General features: G+C 45.4%; 1 long non-coding RNA gene across 1 annotated transcript; it reads left to right on the forward strand.

Moving 5' to 3' along the window:
• Nucleotides 1-16,640: 16,640 nt before the first annotated feature.
• LOC121337319 lies at nt 16,641-21,149 on the forward strand. The gene is made up of 3 exons (XR_005952879.1): nt 16,641-17,980; nt 18,650-18,780; nt 21,033-21,149. It is a non-coding gene; the product is annotated as an uncharacterized LOC121337319 (long non-coding RNA).
• Nucleotides 21,150-26,216: the final 5,067 nt, after the last annotated feature.

Genomic DNA, 26,216 nt, shown 5'->3' on the forward strand with positions numbered 1-26,216 from the left:
TTCCTTGGACTTCTTTCTTTCAGACCTTGAAGCACTCCCAGGATTCACTTTGGTGTCTAAGCAAAAATATGATCTTTAATCAGGTAGCATGAGAAATACATAGATCTGGGGGTTGGGGGGAATAAAACCAACATCATTACATTTCTTTGTTGTGCTATTCTCATTGCCCTGGAGAACACTTTGGCATTAGATGAGCATCCCTCCAAGTATCCAGAACTCTACTTTTGAAGCACCTGGCTTATTCATCACATCTCCAAATCTGACTCAGCCTAAGACATCCTCATACTTGTTGCAAAAGGGGTTCCTCCCTTCATGCCTCCTCTCCCTTAGTTTCTAAATTTCATTGTGCATCCTCCACTGAGCAGACACATCATTGTCATGTGGTGGCTGACCGTGGACTCAAGGACCTTTTGCTCCCCAAAGGCTGCCCTGTGTCGAGGCTTCTGATCAAATGTCCTTCCATGAAAGCAGTTGAAGAGGAGATTGGTTCTTGCATGCATTTGAAGAAATGGAGGTTACGTCCCAAAACTAAATATATCAAGCTTGTCAGGAGCATTTAACATGTGGACAGATTCTATGATCAAAAAATTTTTTTAAATATTTGTCAAATGTATGTTAGCATAGAGGTCTGCAGATAAGGCAGTCACAGTATTTCCCTGCCCCATGTCCTAGACCCAGATTCCCACCCTTGTTTGCTGCATCCTTGAGCTTCTACCACTCCTCTAGGAAGTTATTTGGTATTGCTTGTATTTCAGCTGTGTTCAGCACTATCATCATGCCAGACAGACACTGTCGAACTAGGCAAATCAGATAAAGCAAGGGCAGACATACAATTTCTACCTCCCATTTTATACCTAGGTCAAGAGACATTATGGGGAGATCTTAGCATGCCACTTAAAAGGACCCAAACTGCAGTATGGAAAGTGCTTTGTAAGCTGATCAGGCTCCTGGGTGGCCACAGTGCCTCTGTTTCCCCCAGCAAACATCTGCTTTTTTGAAGTTCTGGTCCTTGTTCTCACATGGACTGAAGGGTTTGTGGCCCTTTCAACACCATGCACATGAAGAAGCAGGCATCCCCAGACTCCCTGCCACCCCTCTCAGCTGGTTCCTAACCAGGAAGGATGCCTGCTTCCGCAGGCTCCCATTTCCAATGCTCTGTGTCAGCAGCTGCCAACAACATCCTTGATGGGGCCACCTGAGGAACCCTTTCCCTCCTCACAACAGCCATGCAGAACAACAACCACTGCTGCCTGCTCTCTCCTGCAGTGCATTTTAAAACATTTAAAACATCCCTTTTCATGGAGCATCAGGTCCCCTAAATCCCTCCCTCCTTGTTAAAATGTACCAGGAGGATGGAGATGAAGATGTGAGTCCTCTTGCCTTGCTTCTCAGATAAGAGAAACTGGAGGCTGCTGCTCCCCTGCTTCTCAGCCCATGGGAAGAGGAGGAGGGCTGCCAGGGACAGGCAAGAAGACCTTTTCTAGGAGCAGCTCACTGGGGAGCATCACCCTCTCTCTGCAGTAAGAAGACAAGAAAGCAATGGCATGACAGGGAGCCAAGCTGATGAGTAATGGACTTGGGAAGTGGACTGTGGCAAGGAAAGGTGCTTTTTACAGGTTTCTGTATTACCTCCTGCAATATTACCTACTGAAAAAGATCATTTTGCTCCTACTTTAACTGGTTTTTACACTTCAGTAGAGCAGACAATGATGCAGTATATGATTCTCTTACAAAGACTGAGTTTTCTGCACTGTAATAAACACTACATTGATGGTGCTTGGGTCACTTTTCTATATGGAAAATCAGGAAAACTATTAAAAAACCTATGGCAATATCTTTTCTGTAGCTTTGAGGAATCAGCCTTGAACAGAGACAATTCACTGGAATATCCTACAGGGTAGAAATGGTAAAAATTGTTATTTTCCATTAAAATCTTTAGGGTATTTTCTGTAAAAACTCTATAAAGCTATTAGTATTTGGGAGATCTGAATGGCTCTGAGTTTTGTTCTACCACTTGAAGTGTTGTTTTAGAACTACTTCAGCCCTTTAAATGTGTGTCTGCCAGACAATACAGCTGATAAGAATTTGCCATTAATTGGAGAGTGGGGCATGTACCAGACTAAGTGATTTACTTTCAAAGTGCTGTTATTATGGTTGTAGACTGCATTTGGTTGCTTAGAAACCATCCTTATCGATGATTCACGTTTTCTCCTGATAGCGTGGTGAACAGATAGCACTTTTCTTTTTCACTCAGCGGTTGTCAGGGGGAACAATTTTATAAAAACCTCTGCAAAAGGCAGTATCCCTCCATGGACAGGCAACAGATAGCTGGTGTGTTGCTTTTGGCCAATTTCATCCTTATTCCAAAGGATCAAATAAGATTTTTAGAAAACAGCATTTGGCAACACAGTGCTTAGAGACCTATTGTTCAGCTGGGGGGAGAGGGAGAAAAAACTTGCACATCAAGTGGGAAGACTTATCTGACAAACTGCATATCTAACAAGCAAAAGATACTGAGAAAAAGGTCTCTGTAATGTTTCATTAAAACCACAGACACATTACCAATGTGGACTTTTAGGCTGGAACTCATTAGTAAATGAATTCTCTCTGTGACAGCCTTGTCAAACCCAAGCTTTACTGATTACATTTGGCTTTCAGGGAGTAATCCCCAGGGAAAATGATTTATTTCAGCACTTGATGAGTTACTTCATCGATGGCAGTGATAATGACATTATCTTGACTTAGGTTAGCATTTATAGGCCTCTTGGAAGGACTGAGTGTTCAAGGGGGATTTGAATGAAGACAGGTGGGAAGTCAAGCATGATGGTGCACGAATAGTTAGAAATGTTTGGAAAGCGCAGCCCACCAAACTGGGCTGAAGCAGGGAATGCTAAGAGGAAATGACCCCCAGCTTAGGCAGCAAGGCCACAGTGGAGAGGGAGCTCAGGCTGCCTGCCTCCCTTGCCCAGCCCAGTGCCCTGTTGGCATGCACGGACTGAGCAATGCTGGCCTTGACTCCTGTCAGCTCACAGCTAAACCTGGAGCTGCAGCAGGGAATGGAACCCCTCTGGCAGCAAAGATGTCAGATTTCCCAGAGGTAATGAGAAGATGAAGCTGAATGGGTGATGACCAGCAGGTAATGATGTGCAAAATCGGAGAGGTAACAGACACAGGCAGAGCTGAGTTGGGAGGCTGTGAGGAGGAGAAATAGCCTGTTAATGGATCAGGCCAATACCGACAGTGCTTTCTCAGCAGTCAAAAAAGAGGGAAAGGGAAAAGGGATGGATCAGAGCAGCAGCAACTCTGACTCCTCTTTAGACAATCCTTTTTTCCTTCCACTGCCCTTGGGTCAATAGAGATACACTGGGATCCTTAAGGGAATATCTCCTTGAACTCCAGGCATTAATGCTACCAAAGGAATTAATGTTTTACCTTCACACATCTGCCATGGCAATTCATACAATACAGATCTGGTGGCCCAAAACACCTGTCTTAACAGGCCAGACATGGAACAGGAGCTCCAGGAGAAATCAGAGCTACCTTTGAGATATGTCTGATACAGACACCACACGTGAGATTGCACCACAAGATCCCAAGTTTTGCCAGTTGGAGCTATGAAGATATTTTCTGAAATGCAGGGACAAAACATGAACCCAGGAACCAAGGCTATTCCAACAACAGCTGTTTGGAAAGCCCTTCCTGTGGGAAATATTTTCCAGTTTAGAGAACATCAAACAGGTATCTAAGGATGCTTGACAGTCCTTTAGCATGTCCAAGAGGTGCCTGTTAAGGGTTCTGTTGTCATCCAGCTGGCCTAGTAAGGCTCCTTCTCCATGAGGAAATGCACAGCAAACTGCCCTAGGTGTGCCAGGGACATGAAATCAAAGCAGGAACACATCTGAGGACTCATAACCTCTAAGAGAACATCACTGTTCTCCTGATCTGTCTGTATGGAAACTTATTCTGTGGCAGGAGCATCTGCGGGCCTTGTGCAAATTCAGGAGGTTTTACGTCTGCTGAAATTGTTCTGTCAATTCTCACTGGAGAATATGTCTTTCAAAGTGCAATGAGCATGTACCAAGTCCTTGTGATCCAGTATCACCCCAGCTGTAACAATGAAAGAAAGAGCAGCTTATCTTTCCCAGTAATTAACTCTAATCTGACAAGACATAGGTGAATAATTGCAAGAATAAAGGCTATTACATCTCCAAGAAATGAAATTTGATCTGCTTTTTTTTCAGCTCCAGTCTTCAGCTGGACCACAAAATTATTTCTGTTGCAAATCAGAAGTGTGATATGATTGAACAGCAAATCTACTATTACTGCTTTTAAGGCAATACTAACTTTTAATAGCCTAAGCAAGTAAGCTTGAGAGAGAGGCTGCAAAATTCAATTACAATTTCTGGCACAGACTCTAAGCCATAGGGAGCAAATGGCTCAACTTTAGAAAAACTTACTTTCTTATTTAGGGAAAAGGGGGCTGGGTGTTAGGCTAGTACGTAGTCCTAAGATGCTGCTTCAAAACAAAAATTCTGCATATTAAGTCTTTCACTCAGTATCATGCATGTATTTGAAGGGAAAGGAGTGGACTTCAATTTGCTAGATGACCATGACCATCATAAATTGCAATGAAACTTTCTCTCAGGGAGTTTGTCAGTGAAGAGGAATTCTGCAAAAACTGCAGGAGGAGAACAAAAAATGAAGAGATGTTTCCTCTGGCACACCTGGTTCTAACTGGTATTAAGGACACTCTATGAACAAAACCCTGAGGGGCACCACCTCCTAAATTCCCAGAAAAACAGTCTAGAGAACAGCTGAGCTTATAAAGTACTTGGAAGTGCAGTGTGCAATTTAAAATAAAAACTATAAGGCAAAATGAAATTAATTGTTTAGCCATAAGCCTAAATTAACAAATAATGCAGAGGATAATACTTTTCACCATGTAGCCATATTAATTTCTATACACAACAGTGTATTTTGAAAGCAGCATGGTTCAGAGCCACCAATAATACGTGGCTGCTGTGTGCTATTTCAAATGGCCTGTCTGTGCTGAGGACAATGCAAAATATGATTTTATTAATCTTTCATTCTAATTTCATGGCACTCAGCAGTGTTTGTTACTGTGCACAATGGCAGGCACCAGTCCAGAGGCTGTACTGGCACAAGCTGGGCTTGTTCCATTGACCCCAGCAGAGCCATGCTGATTTACACCAGCTGAAATCTGGCCCATGATTTCTGCCTTGGAAGGAATAAACTTAATTAGTTCTTTATGTTTGACCCACAGTGTGGGGATATCCCAGCATCACAGACCGAGGGTGTCCATCTCTGCCCTCGGCTGTAGTAAACATTCCCATTTAAACCAACATCATGACAGCTGCCTGGCAAGAAGCAGACACTGCTGGAGCACCAGGCCCACTGACTGGTTGGGATGGCCATGAGGGGGTCACACAACAGGTTTTCCAGAGGTTCGAGGGCTCTGTGGGGGTCCCAATTCCTGCCATGGCAGAGGCAGCTTTCAAGACCAGCCCTACAGGACAGCAGCCCCTGAAACCCATCTCCTAAGATTTTCTCCACAAGGAAGAGGGGTTTGACCCTTCCAAGGGATCCTCTTCATGCTTAGTCTGGATGTGCTCTTGGTCTGGTGGTGCTGGAGAAAGGTGAGTGTGGGGTCATTGTCTGCCTCACACCATGGCACGTGTTGTGGCACTCCATCACATCACCCTCCTGCTGGCTGACTCTGCCTTCTTGTTTTTCTACTGCTAAATTGCCCTCCTTGAAAGCTAATATGGGGTGGGCAGACTCGCACAACTGCTGGCTTTGCAGTATGCTCTGAAAGTTTCCAAATCTCTGACCAACAGGGAAGCAGAGAGCACTTTGCAGGGGACGATTTAACACCCAGGTCCTGCCACCCAGACAGTGTCCCTGCTGCTTTCACCAAGACACTCACTGCCAACCCTCTGAGGATATCAGAAGCCAAATAATTTGGGATTTGAGAGGTTAAAACACAAGCACCTTATCTTGCCTTGCTGTGCCAGAACCCAGCAGCAGTCTTGCTTGGTTCCCAGCATGATCCATGGCCCATGGGAACCACTGCTGAATGAGGACACATTGCCACACTGTCCTGTGCCCACTGCAGTTTGACAAACGCTTCTAAGGAGCAACTTACATAGAAACCATTGTAATGATCATGCCTTGGGGCTGTGTCCTTTCTTTCCAAGAAGAAGGAGCTGAAAGCATGTATGGAAACTATTTCTCACTGGGCACACTGGTGCAGAGAAATCCAAAGGCCTTTTTCCCTGTGCTTCTCAGCCTGCACACCCTCACTCTCACTCCTCACAGCCTTGTGGTTTATCAGTCACAGAATCATTAAGGTTGGAGAAGATGTCTGAGATCATCAAATCCAACCATTAACCAGCACCACTGTGCTCAATATGCAACTATTATGCATAGGACATCTTAGGGCACCTGCTGCTGAGCAATTTGCAGTTGAGGGATTATTTTCTGGTCCCTAGTTGAACAGGTTCCCTGTGATGGGGCTACAGAGTGAACCAGAAGAATAATAAATGCAAAACTCATGGCATTCACACTGTGCAACCCAAGATGAGGCAACACACAAGGGACATCCTAACTCTGACAAAGTCAATGGTCACCTTCTCCTACTGCATTAGGATTTAGCCTTTTTTTTTTTTTTTTTTTATTTTTTTTTTTTTTTTTTTTTTTTTTTTTTTTTTTTTTTTTTTTTTTTCCTGTTTGGAACTGAGCAATCTGTTACACCAGGAATGGTGCCTGGATTCGTTTTGCGAAACATAGCTAGGAATGTCACAATGCCTGCCTTCCATGTAGGCACAAACAGCTTCAGTGTAATCATGCAAAAATCCCCTGCTGCTAAACTGTACCTATATGGAGTTGATTTCACTGTGTCCCTTCACTTGAAGACTTGCTGAAATGCAGCTGTTAACCCTAAGGTATATCTCCTTACAGATCTGAAGAGTATACACTGGTTCAGTAATTTTGTCATTTCATCTGGGAAAGATCAAGTCTGGAAACTTTTTTTTCCCTCTGTTCTCTTTAGCTTGGTAATTACACTGTCTGTGAGAAAACAGAGCAGAAAGGAAATTGCTTCTAAAGGACATGGTAATAAACGTGTCACGTATATCACTTAGCTGGGTTGTGTTTATTATTAACTCAGAATGGAAGAAGACTCGAGCTGTGGTGCAGGAGCATGATGGACTGGTTCTCCCAAGAGTGCAATTCCAGACTGCACTGATTATCCCACATTTGCACCAAGGGGACCCAGCCCATGCCGTGCACCTCATTAGCTGAGTGAGGGACCTGGGAATCCTATTTCTGTATACATTTCTCCACAGTTCAGCAGCAGAGAATTCCCTAACATTTCCCTCTTTGATAATTTCCACTGACTGAGGATACGACTAATTTTAATTAAACCAGTATGTACTGAGGATTACTGCTCTGACTTCACACTAATGCCAGCCAACAGAGGTGAAAATCCTCCTTGTCAGCTCAGTGAACTTCAGCTGTGAGGTTCATCTGTAGAGATGAACCTAAAGATGTTGGCTTGATGGTGAATCTCAGACAGGACTCACAGGGTAGTGAATACAAATGCTCATAAATTTCCCTGTAACCAAGGTTTCCCCTTTATGTCTTATAATGTATGTTCTCAGGATAGGTATGATTTGCTACTGCTTTAGATCAATCCCAAGCTGTAAAATAAAGATAAATGTGTTGAACAAGTAACTGCTTTACTTGTGTTTCCTGCTACTTTGCATAAATGAAATAGCAAAAAGCAGCTTGGACGTGTAGTTGAATCTGGCCAAAGGTTGTCTGGAATTTCCTGTTGGAATATATATGTTCCTATATAGACAGACCATGGATGGGCAACCAAGCAGCTGGGCTTTTGGCTAACACTGGAGCTAGAGTATTTTATTGTGGACATCCTTAATTTTTAGCAAAACCTGAAGTAGTCCTGCTCAGAGGTGTAAAGTCAGGCAGCTGGACCAGGGCATGCAGAGCAGATATGCCTGGGCTTTGAAAATGGGGGGACCCATCCCAAGACACTGAAATATCTCTCAGATTTAGGGAGGACTTTCAGGTCAGCTGGGTTTGGGTCACTTCGGGGGGTTGAGTGCAGACCCACTGCTAAGTGAGGAAACATGCAAGACACAAATATATATCTGTAGCTCCTCCATGGTCACATGAAGCACATCTCTCAGGACACATCTTTTGAAAGCTGTATATTGGCCTTTTTATTTTTCCAGGAAATTACAAAGGTGGCATCCATTCACAAAATCTCTTTCTGCCTGATTTAAGTCAATAAGCTCCACCAAGACAGCAATTATTGTCCTGTTTGGCTGCTGCCTGTATCCATTATGTGTGTGTATATTATTGTTACTTATCAGCAATCTCCTTGGAGCTATACAGTGACACAGGATTATTATATTCGCTGCTCCCAGAGCTGCTATACCAATTACAAACAAATGATTAGCAACAACCATAACTACAGACCCTCTGATACAAGTCAGCCAATTTTTGAGCTGTGGTTGGGATTCAAAGAATCAAATTGTGGCTTGTCAGATTATCAGGACCTTGAGTATTTATAAGATCCATCAGAAAAAGCCAGTGCTTTGGCTAGAGCACATTTGATGCACATTCCTTTGAGGATGGTAGGACGTTTTCCTTGTTTGGTTGGGGCTTTTTTTCCCCACACATGGCATTGGTTTTAAAGCATTTAAGTGGTGATTATCTCTTATTTTCCTACTTTATTGGCAACAGTGAATTGTGGGGATAAACAGACTATATGAAATGGTTAAAAAAAAAATAAAAGCACATTTCTGAGCTAAGAAAATGAACTGTGGAGCAAAGACCACACCGCAATTACACAATCTTATTCACTGATAGAAGTAAGTGCTGTGGCAGACAATTATTTCCAGATTCCACCATGCAAGAAAGGCAAACTGTTTGCTGGAGAGCATTCATGAGGGTCAGATGATGGAGGGAAAGGCCAGGAAGACAAGAAGGAAAGCTTTCACATCCCTTTTTCAAGCTGTCACATGAAAGAAATGCCTGTAGTAACATTCAGTGAATGTGAACAGGGGGATGTTTGCAAACTGCCAAAATGTCTCTCAGTGGGGCAGAGAAAGGAGGGAGAATAAAATGATCATGAAATAAAACAATAGGAGAATTGTCACCATTTTGTGCTATTTTTGTCATCTGGAGCTGTGGGAAGAGAAGCAAGCTGTGACTATCCAGCATGTTCTACCCTGGTGCTGCAGCTACTGCAGAGGCTCCTCAGGTGCTGCTGGGGAAGGACATCCCAGTGCTGGTGATAAACCTTGAGTGCTTGATGGCAACAAGGAGAAATGGAAAGAACAGAGTTAACAAAGGTCTTAGACCTAACTCACCACCACGTGAGCTAAACAGAAATGTTAAAGACATTTGCCCTGAGCCCCATCCCAGCTGCAAAATCACCTGGGCTCGTTCAGAAACCACAATGGTTTTGGTAGCACGTCTGCATACACCAAGTTAGCCACACGTTCTTCCAGACTTCTGCTGAGCTGAGACTGTTGCTGGTTGCTGTTCAGCCCTGAGCTGGTGGCTGCAGGACCCCCAGATGACAGTATCTGCCCTGGATGATGGGCAGCGACCAGCCCCTTGCAGAGTCTGGAGTTGTTGCCCCGCAGTGACTGCAGGTGGGACCCAAAACACTCACGTTTCTACCAAAGGCACCAAGACAGTGGGGTGGCTCTGGACCTGCTGGCACATATGCCACCATCCCAAGGCTCAGGCAAGCTGGGACCAGCACACCACTCCTGTGGGCACAACAGCTCCATTAGCCCAGGAAGCTGCTCAGGATTAAATGAGGCTGCAGAGAAAGCTCCTCAGGAAATGCAGCCACTCAAGCATAAGAAAGCAAGTCCTGCTATCTACAAATAACGGGCTGAAAAACAGGAAATGGAGGTCAGGAGAAGACAGCCAGTTCTCATATGGCAGCATGATAGCAGTGACCTTCCACCAGGGTCTGGCTCTGTGCAGTGACCTCAGCTGCTCTGTCCTTCATAAATGGCCTGGATAAGGGGTGAGGAAGGAGGGAGAGAGCTGGCTACTGATAAGGAGCTGTCTGAGGACAAGGACAGGCTGTGAGAACAGCAGACAGTGAGGGATAAAAGGGCAGAATTAATTCAACACATATAACTGCAAAACTAGACATTTTGAGGGGGAAAAAAGGGTCCTGGACTCACATGGGCTCTGGACAGACCACTGCTGGTCCAGAGTCGGGTCCTGTGTTTAGTGTCCACCAAAGCACAAGCTCAGCCCTCGGCAGCAGTGAAGAAAGCAGGTCAAGCACTAGGAACTTGCAGGAAGTGAACAAATATCTCAGAGCCTGGCAGGGAAAGAATTACAAACCCTGTCCTCCCTCCTCCCAAAACAACTGGCCACATCTGGAGATGGATGCTGGGCTGGATGTGAAACCAGTCTAACCCACACAACATGGCCTTCTCCATCAGCCATGCTGTCACCTCAGCCATGCCCATCCAGGGTGGGAGGTCTGTGCACCACACAGCATGATGGACACAGCCTTTCTCTTTCCACGCCCAGAAAATGAGAAGGCATGCAAACAATATGAAAAGGAGGCCTCTACGCCTTTCCACAAAGATAGCTCTGTCCCAATCAATAACTGACTTTTTTTCCCAGCCTTTAACAATGGGATATAAAATGTCAATACCCTAAGCAAACACCAGAATACCAGCCTTGGGAAGGTCCATCACATTCCTTGTTTGCCAGCCAAAAGTTGGCCTAAAAAGCATGTTGCAATAGGTTTATTGCTTTTCGGTTGTCAATAACAATCTACATTATTTACAGTAGAAGTCACCTGGCCATGGAGCTATGCCAGGGGGCACCCTCTCTCTCCTGCCATCTTTAGTCATACTTTCACAATACAGATCTTGTTGCAGGGCTACTGCAAGCAGCTGGACAGAATTTGCCAAGTGTTTTCTTGCTACAGCTTGAAATAATTCCTGGGGACGTGTTATATCCTGAAAGCTGAGACAGCCCCAGACCAAAGCAGCCAGTGAGCCCGCTGCACTCTTTCAGGAACTGGTTTGTGTGTCACAAGCAGGCAATTTGCACCAAAACACTCAAGACTGTGCTCACATGGGCTTGAAACAAGTAGTGCTTGCCGTGAGAGGAAAGGGGTTTTTGCTTTCATCTTAGATGGTAACCTTGCTTCTCCCAAAATCAGAAACTGACACCGCAGGGTTTGGTAGCACAGTGTGCCAAGATGTCAGCAGACTCTACTGCCCAGGGACAGTAAGGAATGGGGCAGCTGGGAGAGCTGGTAGGGAACACACAAGGAGGGTGCAAGGGACAGGCATGGAGCCATAGTGGGACAAGCTTTGGGGACCACTGGGGACATGCAGGGGGTTTGGTGGGATGTGGGAAGGGTGTGGGAAGCATGCGTGGCACACAGAGACACTTAAGAAGGTGCAAAGGGACAAGTGGGATGCAGGGGAGGTGTGGGGCACAGGAGACCCATGGGTGTGTGGTGGGGCACGGGGGATCATGGCAAGACATGTAGGCAAACATGGAAGGGCAGGTGTGGAAAGACAGCAGGACATGTGGAGAAGTAGTGAGACATATGGGAGAGCATGTGGAAACATGGGGGAGACATAGGGATTTGGGGTCCAGGCACAGCATGACACAGGTGGCAGCAGGAATGGGGGTCACAGAGTGGGGACACACTGGGCATTGAGGGGACCCGCTAGGCTTCTCTAGACAAGTGTTCTCACCTCCCATGGGGCCCCCCATGTGTTCCAGTGCCACAGCCTGTGGTGGGCAAGGGGACTCAGGGAGATGTGCACACTTCAAGGGCCAGAGAAATGAGCACCAGCAGCCCCTTCTGCACCAGCCCTCCATGGAAAAGAGAGAACTGTGTGACAGAATTATACCCAACACACAGAGGTAACAAAAATATATGCATGTATTTGTATACATCCTTACAATTAATTAATATAGATATGAAATAAGAAAGCAATGGTAGCCAAACCGTGGATCTGGAAGGCAAGTGTGAAGCAGAGTGAAACCCCCACGCACCAGGGAGGAAAGGTAGCCCAGCCCTGGAAAGGAGATGCTGAGGTGGTGTGGGGGTGGTGGGGGGCATTAGGGGACTCTCTGAGGGTCACTCAAGTATGCTCCCCTGGGGCCTGGAGAAGGCAGGGCTTCTTTTTCCCAGACTTCCTCTTCAAAAGGGAGGAAAACCTCCTGCCTGTTCATTGCAAAGTGTATCTCTGACCAGTGAAACCAGTAGAGGAAGTGTCAAGCCACACCCTGCAAGAAAAACAAACCCGTGTGAATGTGTGCGTCTGTCTCTATACACAGATGGCTCAGGAGAAGGGAGGCTTTGTGGCCCAAGGGATCCAAAATCTCCCCTGTGGCTGTGGCAGCTGTGCCCAGGCTCAGCTCTGGCCCCGCTCCTTGGGCTGAGAGCCCATCCAGCCACAAAGGCCCACCAGCTCACCGGCACTTGGGCTGCCAAAGCTGCCAACAGCCAAAACCTGGCTTATGGAGGAGAACTTTTAATTTCAGCCTTGTGTGTCTCGACTCAGAACTAATTTACTGTTCTTCCTTGGTCTAAACCCATCAAGAAAAGGAGATAGGTGGAAAGTGCATGGATGTGCTCCTTTCCCTTCCCTGCATCCTAGTGGTGAAGTTTTCCCCAGAAAGGCAAGAAGGAGATATTCTGGTGTCCCAAGGGGGTGGAGGGAGACCCACAGCCAGAATTTTTGTGTGGCCAGGCAGAATCACCCACTGCACCATGGTAAATGGGACTCTTCCTCAGATATGTCTGGCCACAATCCAGCTTTACTGTTGAATTGTCCTCACATCTCTGAAGACGAACTTTAAAAGAAGTATGTTACAGCTCTTGGCATTTTCCAGTCCTTAGGAAAAATTTGTTGATTTGCTTTTCTTACAAAAAAATGCAACTCAAAATCAGCTATTACAAGCTAATTTAACCCACAGCATTCCTGCAGCCTGGTACCTTTCTGATAACACGGCGTGAGGGTTTGGGTGGATTTGTTTTTCTCATGTTTACTTTAAATCAAGTCAGTCTGTTTTTCTCTTTCGCTTCTGCTGCTCATTGATGTGTGAGGCAGCATTTTAGCTCAAAGTGCCCACGACTAACAGCAGGAGCTACCACTCACAGCATAAACAGCGTGGGATTCTCCATTGCTGCCCCTGTGTCTCCTCTGCCCACAGCCCCACGCAGCCCCAGGTCTCACCCCTTGGGGTTAAGGTGATGTTCCTGCTGAGTTGCCTTGTGCTGGTTAGTGGGACTTTACATTCCCTGCACCAACATTGTGTTTGAAGCTCAATTTCCATGCTTGGCATCAGGCAGACACGTTGCCCTCAGTGGGAGGGGGACCAGTGTGGGTGACACCCCTCAGGTTGATCGCTCTCAACCTCCTTCCCTGCTCTGCCTTGGGGACGGGGTGGCTTTGGCAGCTGCCGCAGGACCTGCATCCATGGGATGGGTACCCAGGGCGGGGGGACAGGAAACAGAGGCCCTTGGAAGGCTGAAATTGAAAGGCAAGGAAAAGGAAGAAGAAAGGGAAGCCAAAGTAGAAATTCAGATACTCTCTGGAGCTGGGGAAAGGAGTCAGCCTGTTACTCTGCCTTTACTCTGTCACTGTTAAGCTCTACTGACTGGATGAGTCCAATTAGTAATTATCAGTATATGCCAGCTGTTATTTCAGAACTGGCAACATCTGCATTTAGAGAACATCTGTCTTTTCTGTGAAGCGGCAAGTGCTATAGTTAACATATTGGTATTTAATGTTTTTTGGTTTGGTTTTTTTCTTTTAAATCTTCAACCTGTTCTGTAGTGCCATCCTAGCAGTACACATGAAAACGAAACTCAGCAGTTCAAAATTACTATAAATTAATTAACTTCTCCTTTTCACATTTGTCCCCAGCCTCAGAGCCCTGCCTTATGCCGCTTCATCGTACTCACTCAAAATAAACCAAATAGAAAATAAACCAAATAAAGTTGCAACATCTTAGCATATTTCACATAAGGCTATTCCTGGCACATGCTGAAAAGCATCTATTTTAATGGGACTTGGAGGGGTGGGGGGGTGGGTAAACTATTTAGCCAGTTTTTGGGAGGAGGTGCCTGTATCAATAGCAACTGAAGCATCTCTCTACAAGAGAAAAAGAAGAAGAAACCTCCTGAGAGAGAGATGCTATTGAGTTGTTGAGGCTTTCAAATCTCAGGGCATGTTCTATTTTATTTATAGCTTTATTTTTCAATTACTATATTGTGTTTTTTTCAGTTGGGCTTCTTATCCTTTCTTCGAAGCAATGTGACCACATAGTAAACTGTTTTTGAGGAGTGTTTGCTGTTTGAGGTTACAAGATGAAACCACAGAGTTCCTTATCTTGTCTTTCTGCATCTGTTTTTACATGAGCAAGCAGAGCAAAAGAGCAAAGCAGTAACAACCGAAAACTCCTTTTTCCCCTCTCCCCACCCATATTTTTGAAGCCACAGGAGAAGTCCCTGTAGGATCCAGCTGCTGGCTCTCTGGCTTTTTTTGTCTCCAGACCAGGCAGGAACATACTTCCAAAGGGTGGGCAGTGAGGGAAAGCAGGAAAATGGAAAGTAGTCACCAGTCTGACATGGTTCCCCCTGAAACTTGTGTTTGTGCCTTAGGAAGCAGCTCTGGAAATAGCAATAAAGTTTGATTTGCTACCTTTCCTCCCCAAACTTTCAGCGTTCAGTATTTAATGGCTACTAAGTCTTGACAGAAAACATGTCTGGACATGAAAGCTGGTGGGAGTTTGCTCAGTACTTGGGATCCTGGGCAGCAGTGCAGGGGGTTTGTTGGGCTGTTCTCCTGAGGGTTGTTATCTGGTGTTGGGAGGGCAGCGAATGTCACTGCTGCCATCTGCAATAGCTTTAATCATTCTCAAGGGAAGACTTTTGGGTTGAACTCTGGTGACAAAATCTGCTCCTATATTTATAGTTTTAGGTTATAAGCTCGTTAGAGACTTCTAATAGGGATGAACTGGGCCACCTTTTCAGGCAGGGATGTGGGGTACAGGGGACTGGAACATCTGGTCCCTGAGCTGTGCTGTGCTCTGCTGGTACCTAGAGACCTTTCCAACCCACTCAAGCTTCCACAAACCTTGAATTGCTTTCAAAGGCATGTTTTACATGTTCCAGTGATCACGCTGGATGTATCTCAACATGTTTATACACAAGTGTGCTGTTACAAATCACTGTGTAAGGCTATCTCCTTGCAAGGGCTCAGCAAAGCCAAGCCAAGCTGGGATTGGTGCTTAAGAACAGCCATACTTGGACTGCTGTGGCTTTTTGACCTTGTGACCTTTAGCTAAGAGGGAAAATATTTAAGAAAACATTATAAACAGCTTCTTAGATGTATGTCTTAAGTTATCATTATCTCCAAACTATTGCTCCATGTCACAACGAGGTGCCCAGCCCTTTCAAGGATCCTTGGGCAGACAGCACAAAGCTGCCTCTTTTGCTCTCTTCCCGCATTATCATCACACTGAACCAGCCCTGTAGGAAAACAAAGTCTGCCATGGAGCACCTGGAGCACCTGGGATGCCAAGGAGGAGGAGGAGGCAGTGGAGGAGGCAGTGGAGAAAGCAGTGAGCACAGGAGCTCAAGCATGTTCTGGTGGAGGCCAAGTCAACAGCTCACATCTGACTAGATAGCATCCTCTGCCTAAGCTCATGGCTGGATTTCAGAGACAACACAATTTTTCTAGCATGAAATGACCTCCTCAATCAAAAGACTGATTTCTGAGCAAAAACATTTGTAGTATCAAACTCTGAGGGACATTCATTTTTTGTGCACACCCTCCAGCAAATCACATGGAAATTTTGCCTGAGAAACAGAATTAGTGTCATTACCTAAAGACCCAACTTGAAAAGACAGCACTGATAATGACATAGGTTTAGTGCTGTCTCTCGGAAACTCCAACTTTAATAAGGTGGCCAGGGGAGCTGTTTAGGCAAACATTTCCTGCTGGCAGAAGCCATTTCAGAATCACTTGCCAAGATCTGTGTAAGTCCAGGAAGCTTCACCCCACTGAGTGACTTCTCACTGCTCAGCCCTTATCCCAACGTCTAACCTGAACCCTGCTCCTCCTTCAGCTTCAGGCCATTGCTACTAACCTGCCACCTTCAAGAGCAGGTCAACAGCTTGCTTTTGTTTCTGTTGGTATATGCCACTGAAAGCTCTTTCCAACCTCTTCCTGCTCACTTCTTCCCAGGCTGAACCCTAAGTGACACCAGAGGTTATATGCACAGGCCTGTATCTTTTATGTATTAGCATGGTTCTTATAGGCCTTTTCTAAATACCAAAGGTGAAAAGCACACACTGCATCTCAGGTTGGCTGCTACAGATTCATTAACCTCGTGGCTTTTACCCATAAACCCTTTTTCATAGAATGTTAGTGTGGTTGGGGTTGGAAGGGGCTTTTAAAGATCACCTCCTTCCAAACTCCCTGCCGTGGGCAGGGACACCTTTCACTAGATCAGGCTGCTCAGAGCTCCATCCAGCCTGGCCTGGAACACTTTCAGGGATGGGGCATCCACAGTTTCTCTGAGCAAGCCGTGTCAGTGCCTCACCACCCTCAAAGAAGATAATTTCTTCCTAATACCTAAAATAAACCCACCCTCTTTCAGTTTGAAGCCTCCGCCCTTTGTCCTATCACTACCTTTCCTTGTAAAATATTCCTCTCCAACTTTCTTGTATCTTTCTTTTCCTATGGGACCAGCCATCAATTCTCTTCCCAGTGCTTTTTTCCACATCACCGTATCATGTCATCTAACATCCTCTTCACTGGTAACATCCCATCCCATTCCATTCCATCCCATCCCCCCGGAGTTGGGCTCACAGCCCCAGGGTCCCATCCAAGCAGGGGTTTGTCACGCCCAGCCCCAAATGTGAGGGCAACCCAGGTTCTTGTTAACAGATCCCTTGGGGTGGATTAGAGTGAAAGGACATTGGATGATCAGTGTTTGTAAAGATATGTATATAGGTAGGGTTTATTTTAGAACAATTTGGTTGCAAAGGAAAGCAGGCATGTAGCCGTTTTGCTTACTGTTATCTACAGCAATATGTCAACATGAAAACATAAAAATATCACTCAAAAATGTGCAAGGGAAAAGAAACAGAAAGAAACGGTAAGAGTAGAAACATATCACCACCCATGGATCTCGCGGCAAGACTCGATTGTTGCCATTTAGTGTCCCTGGGTCAAAGTGATGATCACAGTCTTGATCTGTTCAGGGTGGGGAAAAAAGCCCGTCAAACACCAAGTCCGAAGGGTTCAAATACACTCAGACTCCAGGCACCTCCCCTGGGCTTGAGTTTTCAGTCCTCTGGAGAAAGGCCTTAGAAATGGGTCTGGGGGCACTTTGGGGGTCTTTGATGGTTTGTGACACCTTCTGAGACATGACAGCTGCCTCTCACATCAGCGCAGTTGAGCCAGGAATGCCCCATCAGGAGGGATGAAAACCCTCAGGACCTTTCCCAGGAGAAGGTGTGGGGGGAGTTTTACAGCTGATTTATGTCAGGGAGGGCAGCTGGCATGATGAAAAGCACCATCCCACCTCACAGGATCTGCCTCTTATCGGCCTCAAAGCCCGGCTTGTAGCCCACGGTGGTGATTGTTCAGCCCCTCTGGCTGATGCAGCCCGGAGGTTTGCCATCACACACCCAAAAACTCACCTCCTCCCCCTCTGGGGGTGCAAAGCACCCTGCCGCCTCCACAAATGGGCCATTGTTTTGAGTCATTAACCATTAACATTTCAGTCTCTCGCAGGGCTGGCTGATTGCAGGACCTGATGCCTTCCCACCAGGCATGAGTGGTAACCTTCCCCCGTGGACACTCTTGACACACCACGTCACACCTGAAAGGCATCTTCTTCATAAGTACTTCATCTCCTACACTGAGTGGCTTCTCGCTTTCCTTTTTTTTTTTTTTTTTTCTTTTTTTTTTTCTTTTGTGTATGTTCCCCTGGTTCACCTGTTGCACGAAGGGAGGGATGACAGGCCTTGCAGGAGGCAGACCCAGCAGCCGGTGCTCGCTCTTCTCCCTGGCTGGCTGGGGACACAGCTGACACAGTTGCTTTTGCCAGTCCCAGGGGACATTTCCCTATCTAGCCCCATCCACATCCCTGCTGTGCCTCTCCAAGGGCACCAAAAAATCCAGTGCCGGTCACAGGCCCACAAGCAGGGTGAGCTCAGTGCTCTGGCCTTGCCCGAGGTAGCAAGCATCCCTCCCTCCGTGTGCCCTCTTTGCCTTGACCCATTTCACTCCCTTTCTCTGCTTCACTTCCTGTGACAAATTTGCTGTGCCGGGTCTGTGGAAAGCAGCTGGAAGAGTTTCATGCCGGCACCGTTTTTCTCCTTTATACCACACAGCAGGCTTGGATCCATTCAAATCTCCCTTTCTTTGCTTTATTTTTTTTTCATCTTTTCAGTGCAGCTTCCTACAATTTCAGTTTTTTTGGCTGACTCAAGGCTTGAAATCTGTCTTTTCCCTACCCTGAGTTTCCTCCTGCAGTAACCCTTCATGTGCCATGGCCTTGCTTTCCACAGGCATATGGAGGTCTGGTATGAATACCAGAGTGGAAAGCTGCTACCTTCCGACAGAGCCACATATAAGGAATGTCACGGTGAAAAGTTTTCAGGACACTCTGTGAGCTGGGCTGGCTCCATCCTGCAGACAGGTACGGCAGGTAGATGCCCAGCATCTTAGCACTCAGGAGGACTGCAGGCTCAGGCAGGCCCTCAGGGACAGGCAGGAGGCAGAGCCATTCCAAAACCCCACTGCCACATCTCCTGACAACACAGCTGTGCCTTGGGCTTGGACACTCCCAGTTCTGATGGCACAAATGCAAACACATTTCTGGCCACCTCATGTCTTCTGAGGGCTTGCCACAGCCTGATGCAGGAAGGCCAGCAGTCAGCTGCTCTTCCCTTTGGCAGATGCCTGTGCAGCTGGGAGCCTGTGGTGGACACCAGTGGGATGTCCCAGCACCAGCCAGCCATGCTGCTGGCAGCTGCAAGCTCAGCTGTTGCTCTGTAGTTGGACTAGATGAGCTTTACCAACCTAAATGATCCTACAATCAGCAGTGAAGGTTTCACATTATTGGATAACAGTTAAAGCAGGGCAGGATGAGTTATCAGAGGGGAATAGGAATCCTCACTGGGCTTATACAAACCTACCTAACTACAAGGACCTGCAACAGAAAAGGACATTTGTCCTTTGGATATTTGCTTTGTCCTGATTTAAACCATGTTAGTAAGCCAGCCTGAAGCTGGTCTAACTTCCCTCTGCTCTCACCAGGAAGCATTTTGTGTGTCTATTTATTTCTGGATGCTATAATATGATTCTGTTTGATGCTGGAATAATAATAATAATAATAATAATAATAATAATAATAATAATAATAATAATAATAATGGCTATTGTTATATGTTTACACATAGAGTGTGACACTGGCACCCCGTTCCCAAATAGCTGGAGTCAGACATGGAGCTCAGCACGCTGTTTCCTGGAACAGATCCCCAAGTACCACAGATAACTGTCTCAAGTTAATGCTCCAGATTGGACTCTTCGGGGTTTTATTTTTAAGAAATGTATTTGCCAAGCATAGGCATATTTGCTGATCTGGAATTTTCCTTGGACATTAAACGAGCCAATGGCAACAATGCAGAAGTCATCCTTGTCACATGGGTCAACCACATCTCTCTTTTTAAACAAGTCAGGCATTTCCAGCCTCACAGCCCTGCCAGCTCCATGCCCACATCCCAGCAGCGAGTGCAGGGCAGACTCAATGCCTGGCAAACCCAGCCTGGTCAAAAGCAAATGACAAAGGAAAATACCCTTACCAAAAAAAGGTTATTTTCTCTTAAGAAATGCTCTTTCCTGCTTTTTATCTCTGGTTTAAGGTTTTCTTCATATGATTTCATGGCATTTCATTTGTCCTGCATATTATATGGGAAAACCTTATTATTTTTTTTATTCTGTTTCATTTTAAAACTATTAAAACCATCTGCCACTTAGTAAACACTAACATACTTTCTTTTCTAGATCAAAGTGTCTCCTGTCTGTGTTGTAATGGAAGTTTGACGTTATTTTTTTTACAAGACAGGCAGGAGACACTTTGATCAGGTGCCAAACTGTTTCACTACAACAAACAGGCAACACTCTGAGCTAGAAATGATAAGATATTATTATGCGCCATGATGATTTCATGACATGTCAGCCATGATGTTAAAAACCCCTACACAACATATAACTTTAAAAATATCACTGTGAAATTCCACATTTTTTAAATGAACAACCTATGAATTGAAAGCATTCCTATTATATTTTTCCCCTACAGATTTATGACCTTTTTGTAGCATAATTGGCCACTTTTTTGATTTATTTTAATTTTGATCACTATCTCCTGTCAAAAACATTTAATTGAAAAAATTCTGGTGGATTCAACTTAAAAAGCATTTTTAAAAAGCCTATTTATAGACGGAATATTATTGTCCCTGTCAGAGAACAAAGAAATCACCTGCTAGCTCTTTTGTCATTTCTAAATAAGTTAATTGCTTCAGGGTTATTTCATCCATATTTCTCAAATGCACTGCTTCGACCAGCTCCCCATACATGTTTGCCTTTTGTCCTGGGATGCAGGCTATGAGAGCCCATGACTTTCCAATAACATAAATACTGCAGCTACACAGTGTGGAAAAAAAACAAACAAGCAAACAAAACCATGCACATTGTAATTTCTATCTTAATTTGCATTCTGAAGAGAAGATGAGCTCTTCCATAGTCACCTATGCCAAGCACGTGGACACCGCAGACAGGCTGGGTGTGAGTGTGCAGCCCCTGGCCACGAGAGCTGCAGGTGGAGCTGGTAAAGTCAACCAGCCTCTCATTCTCTACCTAAAAGTAGGTTTTCTCCTGCTTTGTCAGCAGAAGTTATTCCAGCTTTCCATGTGGACAGTCACAGCTGAGGAAGGGTTGGTTATCTCTGATGGACACGGCAGCTGGAGGAGGTGTCTGCAACCCGGGATAACTGGCAACAGAAGCAAAGCAGCATGCACAATGTCTCGCCAGTGGGAAAAGATGGGCACTCCTCCTCATCTGCAATTTGCAAATTATTTTATCCCAAATGAGGTGAGAAACTTCATGGGCCAAGACAAAAGTTGCATCAAAGAAAAGTCTGATTGGGTATTAGGAAAAAAAAAAAAAAAAAAAAAACCAAAAAACATTGGAAGAGGTTTCCCAGAAGGGGTGAATATTTTGTCCTTGGAGGTTTCCAAAACTCAGGTGATACATCCTGAGTGATCTGCTCTCATGCTGAGATTAGCTCTGCTCTGAGTGAGAAGTTGGAGCACATGACCTCCCCAGGTCCCTTAAAGGTTCAGTCATTCTACATCTGTGCAATCATGTGATGAATCCCAGGCCAGTAGATAACAAGTCTCAGGTTTTCCCAAGCGTGATCTTGTATCCTCACCCACAGCAGCAATGGCATCTGCTATGCTGGTGATCCCAGTCATCAACTCCCATTCCAGGCACGTGCCATCGGAGGCACAGCACCCAACCCTGCTGGGAAAAAGTCTTTGGCTTCTCAAATAACTGCATTTCAAGCATGCATTTGAACCGGTCTGGGGTTGAAGGACTCATATCACACCACCCAGGGTCAGGCAGAGACCCAAGGCAGCACCAGTCCGGGGCACAGCGAGTTGTTTGTCCAACACAACCACATTCTGGTGCGGCATCAGCACACGGAGCATGTCTGAGCACAGCCCAGGCCGCTGTACACCAGGGTTCTGTGTCAGTATGTGCAGCACAAACAGGCACCAAGCACAGGTCACTTCATGTTTGGGTCTGCTTTCATTCCCTGATGTTTTGGGTCAGCAGGTGTCACAGCCTGGAAAATGACTTTCCAGCATCAGTGGAACAGAGGCTGCTCAAGAAACAGTTAAGCCTTAGATCAGCGTCTCATCTTTTAAAAGCAAGTTGTTCAAAACCAAAAGCAATAGGATTGTGTACATTTGTTATTTTAACCCAGCAGTAAGTATTGTAAAGTGCAATAAATCATTATTCACAGAATATGCTGATTTGGAAGGGACCTTCAGGGATCATTGAGTCCAACTCCTGGCCCTGCACAGCACCATCCCTGTCAGAACCCAGGACATCCCTCTGGGTGCTCTGGATGGCTCAAAGCCCTGGTAGGGGCTCGGAGACCCTGGCAGGAAGCCAAAGACACTTGGCAATTCTATCTCAACCCATGGAGCAAATGACCAACTTTATATGAAGAATTACAAGTCACAAAAGTTTAAGTAGCATAATAGTAGTAGTTATAGGGTGAAAGAAAAATTTTGGGGGTTTTACTAGAGGGGTCTAGGAGACAAGATGGAGGGGTTTGGGCATTGTCCTGTTCTTCCTTCTTTTTCCTAGCCTCCATCTTCTTGGTGATGGTGGCACTGTGGGATTGGTGTAAAGTAGAAAGTCACCGTCTAACATATAGGTGATAGGTATTGGAACATAACTGTAAATATCGAATACATAGGTTATAGTATAAAAGACAATGCTGGCCCTGTGGGAGGGCAGTGTGCCTCAGACTGACCTGCTGAACAGAGCTGAACAGACCTCGGCAGGCCAGACAGAAAATGTTTTAGATAATAAATAATAAACAACCTTGAGAACATGAGCCAAAGACTTCTGACTGCTTCTTTGACAGCTGGGTTGGGGAAAAGAGACTTTTAATACATCTCAGGGTCATCTTGACCAGAGGAGATCCTGAGACATCCCCAAGAACCACACCATGTGCCTGACAGCATTGTCCAAATGCTCCTTGAGCTCTGTCAGGCTGGTGCTGTGACCACTTCCCTGGGGAGCTGTTCCAGTGCCCACACACCCTCTGGGTGAAGAACCTTTTCCTGATATCCAACCTGTACCTCCTCTGACACAGCTTCAGGCCATTCCCTCAGATCCTGTCTCCGGTCACCACAGAGCAGAGATAAGTGCCTGCCCCTGCTCTTCTCCTCACAAGGAACTTGAAGACTGCAAGGTCTCATCCCCTCAGTCTCCTCCAGGCAGAACAGACCAAGAGACTTCAGACACTCTTCATATGGCTTTCCTTCCAGGCTCTTAAATCCAGGGCCTGGGAGGCTAGAGGTCTGGGTTGGGCATTGCCAACAAACCAGAAGCAATTATTCTATGATTCCAGTTTTTCAAACAACTCTCCTGTCCTTTGCTGTGCTCCTGATGAAGCTCTGATGCAGTAGACTGGAGATGGGACCATTACTGCCACTGGTTATTTTGGCTGGAAATGGCTGTTGCTGTTTTTCAGTCTCATTAACTTAGCCAGCAGTTTCTAGGAAACAGAAAAATCAGTACTGTCTGCTGACCCTTCAAAACACAACCTAAGCTTTAGGAAACCTGTTGTTGGAGAGTTCTGGATCCACAGACCTGCTCCCACTGTTGGGGCCACTGAGAAAGCACCACTGGCTGTAGGGTGGCTGTGCCCCTGGGCACTGAAGGGCATTAGCCCTGGTGCCTGGGCACAGTCTGCAAGAGCCCCAGGGAAGCAATCTTCTACAAAGCAGCTGGTGCCAAACGCTGCCCAGCTTGCAGAGCTATAATAAAATAATAAAATCCCTCCAGATTCTTTTGGGGTGAGTGAATGAAGACTGCTGCCTCTGAACTAAATGCTACTTTTAAGAGGCTCAGTGGAGCTGGAGCATTCTATAACCCCAATCTGAACACTGAAATCCTCACCCATCTGCACAGCTGAAAGAGAGCAGCCCCTTGCCTTCCCCATTTTTGTAAACAAGGCTGCAACCTTTATTCCTGCCTTGAGGAACAGATTGAATTGCTTTTGATGATGCAGAACAATGTCATCCTTTATTCCCTCTTCAAAAGCAATTAGTATTTCAGCTTGATTATTTGCAGATAATATGAGTCACCAGATAAAACACACTGAATACAAAATGCTCCTTGGAAGGGAAAGAGATAAACGGTATTTAAGGTTAAAAATCCAGCATATGCTTAAATATCACAAAACTGTCACACATCAAGGAAAAAAATTCAGTCCTACTTCATGAAACAGAAAGATTGGTCCTGTGTTTGTTCAACCCCAAACCCTTAATTAATTTGTTGCAGGATCAGGGCACCATGACACCAAAGGCAGTGTCACTGTCACAGCACAAGAACAAGTTTGGTTCAACACGATTTCAGAGTTGTCAAACTATCCAAAATTTCAGGTGAAATATGTCATTTAATCTTAAAAAACAATTTAGGAATTTTTTTTTTCTGTTATTTCTTTTCGGATTTCTAGCTTGGTGTATTGCAGCTCGTTGATATTTTCAGCTCTTTTACCCAGAAACCCAAGGCTAGAAGCTGACTCATTCTTAATAGAAGGTACAAATCTCACAGGAGCAGCATAATTTCAGGAACTCACATTTTAATGGGAACATCAAATCTATCTGGCATTATGATAAGGTCATCAGAAATTAGCAATACTGAAGGTTTCTCCTGGGTTTGCTTCTAACATAGATGATAGCTGATAAATCCTTTCTCTGTACTGATGTTGCCAAGTAGCTTCATTGGCAAACTCTGAAGTATATATAGAAATGGAGTTTTGTGAAAATTTAGACCAGAAATAAAGTTTGCTTTTCTCTTTTTCTGAAAAGAAAATTAATGTCTGAGAGTTTTCATATGCAACATCTCAAAAGGGTGTATGTGTTTTCATGTCAACCTTTCCCTAGATTGGAAATGAAATTCCCTAGATTCCATGGCTGGAACAGCCATGAACTGCCAGGCTTTGCTGGAAAGATTCTTCCTTCCCCCTGGGATGTACATCATTGTGTGCAAAACTGCTGTGGCCTTCTACAGAGTGTTTTATATTTATTTACATTACTTTTTAAGCATTGATACAAGAATTTTTTTCTCTCTAAATTACTAACAACTGATACCTGTACTTTCCCATCCCCAGAAGGAAATTTTTTTTAAAAAAGGGGTGCTTGCCACTGAAGCAGTATGGTGAAATGTAAAAAGAATTGTGGTACAAGTTAATTTTACCTCCAGATTGCCTACGAATAGCCATGCTGAGACGAAATTAGAAAATCCATGGAAAGTGGAAGTGTTTTCCTCCAGGCTATAGGGTGCAGAGGGGCAGCTTGCCCTACATGCCTCACCAGGGACATAGCCCCCACAGGGAGCTCCTCGAGGGAAGGGTGGGTGGGCAGTGGCCAGCTGAAAGCTCCTGTATCACCTGTCTTACAGGCCTTCCACCTCCTGGTCCCGCAGGCTGAGCATGCATGGCCTGGGGGGTCTAGGCACACGCACGTGTTCTGCCAAAACCCAGATTGTCCAGGAGCAAATTAAAACACTGCAGGCTTTGAGGATGCTCCAGTAGAAAAGCAGCCCCAAACCTCCTCACTGTCAACTCTTTAAAACAGAAAGGGACCCCTGCTAGACTAATTCCTTCCCCTGCAAGATTTCACTTGATTTATTAAAAACAAATTAAGAGCAGCAATATGAAAGGCAGATGGAGAAAGCCCACGGCTGCAGGCTTCTCAGCAAGGCTTTGCTAAGCCCTGTACTCAGGGGCACAGACAGGTACAGTGCTCCAACCCATCTGCTACACTCAGCTGCGTTATTCTGATCCCCATTCGATTTTCTCCCATCCCAGGTAAGTATTTGGTTTTCCCCTCTGTCAGCTGGGGGCCACTTCTTCCTGAAGACAGAGCAGCTTGCAGTGAGCTGCAAACCAAATCCACACTTCAGATCTGGGGTTTTCATCAACTATATCTTTTCTACGAAAAAACCCTTCTGCCTTCTTTCACTTGTGATTTTGCAAGTCTTTATAATCAGTTCTTACAAATGCTTTAAGCAAGACACTGAAGCACTTTGCAACATCCTTCTGGAGCATTTATAAACAAGGTTGTGTTCATGTCAGGGACCAGCCTGACATCACTTAGAGACAAACATTTACCTCTAGGCTCATGGAAATATTTCCAAAGAACTGTTCCTTACAGGGTTTCAGTGCTGTGGCCTGTCCAGATGTTTGGTTCTCACCTCAGTCACCTCATAGGGTCAGTGCAAGCAGGAATGGTGGCCCTGGAGTAGCTGGCACCAGGGAAAATGCCA

Source organism: Onychostruthus taczanowskii, unplaced genomic scaffold, assembly GCF_017590055.1.
Source record: "Onychostruthus taczanowskii isolate IOZ18803 unplaced genomic scaffold, ASM1759005v1 scaffold26, whole genome shotgun sequence".
Lineage (NCBI taxonomy): Eukaryota > Metazoa > Chordata > Aves > Passeriformes > Passeridae > Onychostruthus > Onychostruthus taczanowskii.